The sequence below is a fragment of the Nanorana parkeri genome, unplaced genomic scaffold, assembly GCF_000935625.1.
Source record: "Nanorana parkeri isolate BGI_ZX_2015 unplaced genomic scaffold, ASM93562v1 scaffold1799, whole genome shotgun sequence".
Lineage (NCBI taxonomy): Eukaryota > Metazoa > Chordata > Amphibia > Anura > Dicroglossidae > Nanorana > Nanorana parkeri.
In genome coordinates, this window is record NW_017308067.1 from 59,131 (window position 1) to 66,300 (window position 7,170).

General features: G+C 45.1%; 1 protein-coding gene across 1 annotated transcript in view; it reads left to right on the forward strand.

Moving 5' to 3' along the window:
- The window catches only part of FAM160A2 (family with sequence similarity 160 member A2), a 52,445-nt gene that overhangs the window by 6,254 nt on the left and 39,021 nt on the right, over nt 1–7,170 (forward strand). The gene's annotated exons all lie outside the window — the stretch shown is intronic.

The window sequence follows — 7,170 nt, forward strand, 5'->3', positions numbered from 1 at the left end:
CTTGCTCTCTGTGTGGAAGCAGTGGTCTCTCTGCAGAGAAGGAGGCTTGCTCTCTCTGTGTGGAAGCAGTGGTGTCTCTGCAGAGAAGGAGCCTTGCTCTCTGTGTGTGGAAGCAGTGGTCTCTGTGCAGAGAAGGAGCCTTGCTCTCTGTGTGTGGAAGCAGTGGTCTCTCTGTAGAGAAGGAGCATTGCTCTCTGTGTGGAAGCAGTGGTCTCTCTGCAGAGAAGGAGGCTTGCTCTTTGTGTGTGGAAGCATTTGGCTCTCTGCAGAGAAGGAGCCTTGCTCTTTGTGTGTGAAAGCAGTGGTCTCTCTGCAGAGAAGGAACTGGTACAGTAACTGGAGTTTAGCTTTCAGTATGGATGGCTCTCTGGTAACTGGGTGGGGGAGGGGAACACACTTCAATGTCATTGCACCTGCATTCTCCTTCCTGGCTGATTCCCGTGGGGAGTTGACACAGCGGGGTGAAAGTTTCCGCCGACACAGAGGAGACGAGGAACTGACACGGGCCGGCCAATAGCAGCGCTTCAATAACGTTCTTAACAATCTCATCCAAAAACATGATTCCTAATAATAACAACAGGTGCAAATCCACCTCGTGTGCCCCCAAATAGCTTTGCAGACCAGCAGGCTCCACCCACTACAGGAGACTAGAGGAGGGGGCGGAGACGAGACCAGTCACCCTGCACAAGGAGAGAGAGCAGCATATATCTCTCTATCCCCCTCTGATCAATGTTTATATACAATGTTACTTTGTATCTCTCTATCTCTCCCTCTGATCAATGTTTATATACAATGTTACTTTGTATCTCTCTATCTCTCCCTCTGATCAATGTTTATATACAATGTTACTTTGTATCTCTCTATCTCTCCCTCTGATCAATGTTTATATACAATGTTACTTTGTATCTCTCTATCTCTCCCTCTGATCAATGTTTATATACAATGTTACTTTGTATCTCTCTATCTCTCCCTCTGATCAATGTTTATATACAATGTTACTTTGTATCTCTCTATCTCTCCCTCTGATCAATGTTTATATACAATGTTACTTTGTATCTCTCTATCTCTCCCTCTGATCAATGTTTATATACAATGTTACTTTGTATCTCTCTATCTCTCCCTCTGATCAATGTTTATATACAATGTTACTTTGTATCTCTCTATCTCTCCCTCTGATCAATGTTTATATACAATGTTACTTTGTATCTCTCTATCTCTCCCTCTGATCAATGTTTATATACAATGTTACTTTGTATCTCTCTATCTCTCCCTCTGATCAATGTTTATATACAATGTTACTTTGTATCTCTCTATCTCTCCCTCTGATCAATGTTTATATACAATGTTACTTTGTATCTCTCTATCTCTCCCTCTGATCAATGTTTATATACAATGTTACTTTGTATCTCTCTATCTCTCCCTCTGATCAATGTTTATATACAATGTTACTTTGTATCTCTCTATCTCTCCCTCTGATCAATGTTTATATACAATGTTACTTTGTATCTCTCTATCTCTCCCTCTGATCAATGTTTATATACAATGTTACTTTGTATCTCTCTATCTCTCCCTCTGATCAATGTTTATATACAATGTTACTTTGTATCTCTCTATCTCTCCCTCTGATCAATGTTTATATACAATGTTACTTTGTATCTCTCTATCTCTCCCTCTGATCAATGTTTATATACAATGTTACTTTGTATCTCTCTATCTCTCCCTCTGATCAATGTTTATATACAATGTTACTTTGTATCTCTCTATCTCTCCCTCTGATCAATGTTTATATACAATGTTACTTTGTATCTCTCTATCTCTCCCTCTGATCAATGTTTATATACAATGTTACTTTGTATCTCTCTATCTCTCCCTCTGATCAATGTTTATATACAATGTTACTTTGTATCTCTCTATCTCTCCCTCTGATCAATGTTTATATACAATGTTACTTTGTATCTCTCTATCTCTCCCTCTGATCAATGTTTATATACAATGTTACTTTGTATCTCTCTATCTCTCCCTCTGATCAATGTTTATATACAATGTTACTTTGTATCTCTCTATCTCTCCCTCTGATCAATGTTTATATACAATGTTACTTTGTATCTCTCTAGAAGGAATAATGAATAGAGAGTCCTGCATGGAATCTCATCTGATTACATTTGGCATTGCGCGGTCTACTAGTTGTCGCATTGTTTGTGTTCTTCGCCATATTTGCTCAGATGGGTCATATCACTTGGGGGTGGCGGATGATGCCGGACTTTGAGGGAATGAAGAGGTCTCGCTCTGTACTGTCCCTTCACTTCCACCACCAGAAATCTATATACTAATCAGAGGGATCTGCCAAGTAATGATCTGTGTCTCCATGGTGACTGATTGGTGCTAAATATAGAGCCCGAGGAGAGTAAATAATTCAGAGCTCGGGGTGGTGCAAGTCAATTTATGTATCCTGGTATGGAGCCCATTCCTCCCTGGGTGTGTCATTGGCACGCCACATGCATATCTGGCCATATAATCATCTTCACCACCCCATTGTTTGTGGTTTGGAAGCTTCTCCGGCAAACCCGCCCTCCTGGCACTCTCACAAAGCTTCCATAGAACCAAACCTACCATATAATATTTCTTGGGCAGGTTTCCTCATGGTGTAGCCTCTGCACAAAGGAGGTCCTGATTCCTCTATATAGATCTTTATTATCACTAGAGGGGTCCCCAGCAGGAGGAAGGAGGTCCTGATCCCTCTATATAGATCTTTATTATCACTAGAGGGATCCCCAGCAGGAGGAAGGAGGTCCTGATCCCTCTATATAGATCTTTATTATCACTAGAGGGGTCCCCAGCAGGAGGAAGGAGGTCCTGATCCCTCTATATAGATTTTTATTATCACTAGAGGGATCCCCAGCAGGAGGAAGGAGGTCCTGATTCCTCTATATAGATCTTTATTATCACTAGAGGGATCTCCAGCAGGAGGAAGGAGGTCCTGATTCTTCTATATAGATCTTTAGTTATCACTAGAGGGATCACCAGCAGGAGGAAGGAGGTCCTGATCCCTCTATATAGATCTTTATTATCACTAGAGGGATCCCCAGCAGGAGGAAGGAGGTTCTGATTCCTCTATATAGATCTTTATTATCACTAGAAGGGTCCCCAGCAGGAGGAAGGAGGTCCTGATCCCTCTATATATATCTTTATTATCACTAGAGGGATCCCCAGCAGGAGGAAGGAGGTCCTGATCCCTCTATATAGATCTTTAGTTATCACTAGAGGGGTCCCCAGCAGGAGGAAGGAGGTCCTGATCCCTCTATATAGATCTTTAGGTATCATAGTTCTGTACTCCCATTGATGTCATTGTTCAGTGCTGATGGCAGTCTCGGGGGTGCTGTATGGTCTCCTCTCCTGGTTCTTGTGCCATGACACGTCATCAGATTGGTGCCTGCAAGAAACTGGAAGAGACAGCTGACCCCTAATAAGATGGGGCGCAGGACCCGATGTGTGGTGGTGGATCTGTGGATTGTAGTAGGACAGCCTTGGATTCGTTGGACGTGTGAACGTGTCATTTGAGGATGACCCAGTGAACAACTCAACTTTATTGGCATCACTTTCCATGCAATGTACAAGCAGAGTCGGGTCCCAGTGTCAGTACGCATTGAGATCACCGTTGTCTGCATTGTGAAGTTTGTCTGAGAGGTCAGGAAATACAGAGGTCAGGAAACCGGGTGACACACCCCATAGTGTATTTACACTGACTGTCTTCCTGCTGAGAGGAGGTCAGAGTCCTCTGGGAGGCCCGTGACCACAGTATGTGGCTCGCGCCGCCTTCGCGCTCAGTACTGCGGTTCGTGCCGGAGGTGGAGAAGGGATCGCTTTTTGTTGTTTTTGGCACGGGAGCTTCGGTATGAGTTTTGGGGAAGCCATAGATAAGTGTAGGAGCGATTTTGTATCCCACGTCTCTATATAGTACTAGAACTTATAATGATGCCACGCATAACACAATGTGGGATTATGTGTGTGTGTGTGTGTGTGTGTGTGTGTGTGTTGCGGGTTGGAAGGACCCCCATTGATGGATCATGTAGACCTTTTCCCAGCATGCTTGTGGTAGCGGCTGGGGAGTTCTGTGTGAAGCAAAACAATTTTTGTTCTGCTCTTAAATTTAACCCATTTTGCAAAATACGTGGACGTGTCTCCACTGTGAATGAACCGTCGTTTTATACCCCGAAATAATTGTGGTCAGTGGGAAGAATGCTCCTTACATTGGTGGTCAGTGGGGAGAATGCTCCTTACATTGGTGGTCAGTGGGGAGAATGCTCCTTACATTGGTGGTCAGTGGGGAGAATGCTCCTTACATTGGGGGTCAGTGGGAAGAATGCTCCTTACATTGGGGGTCAGTGGGAAGAATGCTCCTTACATTGGGGGTCAGTGGGAAGAATGCTCCTTACATTGGGGGTCAGTGGGAAGACTGATCCTTACATTGGGGGTCAGTGGGAAGAATGCTCCTTACATTGGGGGGTCAATGGGAGGAATGGCTTTTGGGGGTGGATGGAGGAATCTCCTGCTGTGGCTGTTGTATTCGGCTCCGCCGGCTGTGAAAACACCTGAACAGTGTCTGCATCTGATTGGTCTCAGGCCCTGTTTGGCCAACAATTTTCCACCCAAATCGTTTTTCCAGCCGCAGGGTGTCGGAATGGAACTGGTGAATTGGGCCACTCTATATCGTGGATTGGGGGTGGGGGTGGGGGGGGGGCTCCCCCTGCCGGGTTATTGTATTTTGACATTAGTAGGTGTGATGCTTGTAGAATACCCGGACTGTGCCTGTAGCTGATTGGTTGGAGTCGCGGTTTGGCTGAGATTGACATCCCAGGACTGGCAGAGCACTAGTTGGCTTTGTGTGTACAAATGCGTCTCACTTTGGCAGTTAGCTCCGCCCCCGCATTGCGCTGTGACATAGGCTATTGACCACGTGACCACGGTAAGTAGGATACTTCTAGTTACCATTTCTGGACCACGATTATAAAGCTATCGCGCACGATCAATAAGTCCGCGTCTCGGCAGTTCTGCACATGATGAGGGTTATGCTAATTCAGGTTGTGTTAGTTCGGAAGTCCTATGAATCATCATTCCTCCTCCAGCCGGCCACATACCCCCGACATGTCCCAGCATTCCCCCGGCACACCTGCAGCACGGCTTGCGTTATGCAGATACGTGACGTAACTTTTATTGCCGTGCTGTGCATGTGAAAGGATTTAGAGCCACACATGCCGTATTACGTGTAACGTTCAGCAGACCGGACAGAACCGGACGCAGCTTTGCACCGCGCACGCCGCGTCCTCTCCCCTCCTGGTGAAGGTCATCGACGATTCTTGCATCCCCCTCAAGTTCATGGAAGGGAACTCGCACCGGGCTCGGACTGACTCTTCTACATGGTGACCGTCAACTGCACGTGAGATGTTTTGTTGTTTTGTAGCACGAGGGTAACCTCTAGGTGAAGGACGTCTTGTTTAAAAGCTCCGGGCAGTCAAAGACGTGAGGGGACGGCTGTCGGAGATGTGGACTAGACGGAAGTACGCACAACTCCAGGCTACGTAGGAGAAAGTTTACCATATGGAATTTTTGTCCTGAAGGATATGTTTCCTGCAGTATCACAATAAAGGGTCAGATGAAGTCCCAGGGACGAAACGCATGGAGCGGACGAGGACGCAGTGACGTCGTTGCTCACGCCAGTGTCCAAGGAATGTGGCAGTAGTATCAGTAGATGGTGTACTTAGTACTGATACGCGCCGGCTGTTGTGAGCGCTATTGTTACCTTTTCAGTGTTTTACATAAAAATGATTGTCACGCTTTTATCGGTTTTTGGCCAAAAGGAGCTTGGGATCGTTTTTGGATCTTTTGTAAATTAATCTGGAATCGTCTTTTGGATTTTTGACATAGGCGTGTTTGGCTGTCACTCGCCTACCTACCTGTTGTCCAAATTGATGATTACCAGGAGTCTCGTCTACGTATGTGGATGTGACCTCTAAATGAGAGGCCAGAGATTTGGTGAGTTCTCATCCCATCATTGGTGGAGGATAGGAGATTGGGTAGTTTTTCTTCCCATTATTGGTGGAGGATCAGAGATTGGGTAGTTTTTCTTCCCATTATTGGTGGAGGATCAGAGATTGGGTAATTTTTCTTCCCATTATTGGTGGAGGATCAGAGATTGGGTGTGTTCTCATCCCCATATTGGTGGAGGATCAGAGATTGTGTGAGTTTCACCCCGTAATTGGTGAAGGATCAGAGATTGGGTGTGTTCTCATCCCATTAGTGGTGGAGGATCAGAGATTGTGTGAGTTCCCATCCCTTTATTGGTGGAGGATCAGAGATTGGTTGGATTGAGTTCTCATCCCATTATTGGTGGTGGACCAGAGATTGGTTGGATTGAGTTCTCATCTGGACCAGAGATTGGTTGGATTGAGTTCTCATCCCATCATTGGTGGCGGACCAGAGATTGGTTGGATTGAGTTCTCATCTCATTATTGGTGGAGGACCAGAGATTGGTTGGATTGAGTTCTCATATCATCATTGGTGGTGGACCAGAGATTGGTTGGATTGAGTTCTCATCCCATCATTGGTGGCGGACCAGAGATTGGTTGGATTGAGTTCTCATCTCATCATTGGTGGCGGATCAGAGATTGGTTGGATTGAGTTCTTATCCCAATAAGGTCAATGTATGGACAGAAAACTCTGTGATTTGATGTACGCCCAGAAACGCCGGCACCCTATGCCCATGTACATGCCGGTGTTTTTGGTTTTATATCGACGTCTCTCAAGCATTCGCCAAGCTGGCTTTTTTTTTTTTTCTGCCCGTCACGTAATCGCCTGTGAATTGTCCTTAGGAAGCGGTTTTTGGCACTGCCGTATGCTCCCCGGTGTATCTATGGAAAGCCTTTGCAGGTTCTTGCTGCAGCCAGCAATGTGTCCGGGTGATTGATATGGAAGGACATTGTAGTGAAGTGGATGTGCGTCCCCAGAGGATTTATTTCTTCAAAAAAATACAAGAAAAGCAACAAAAAAAAGATGTAAATAAAACAAAATATAGGAAATTAAATAATCTGAACTGAAATAATTATAAATAAATAATAAAATAATAGTCAGTTCTTCTGTTGCAGGTCAGTCGCCGTTTTGCGTCTTGAAACGTAT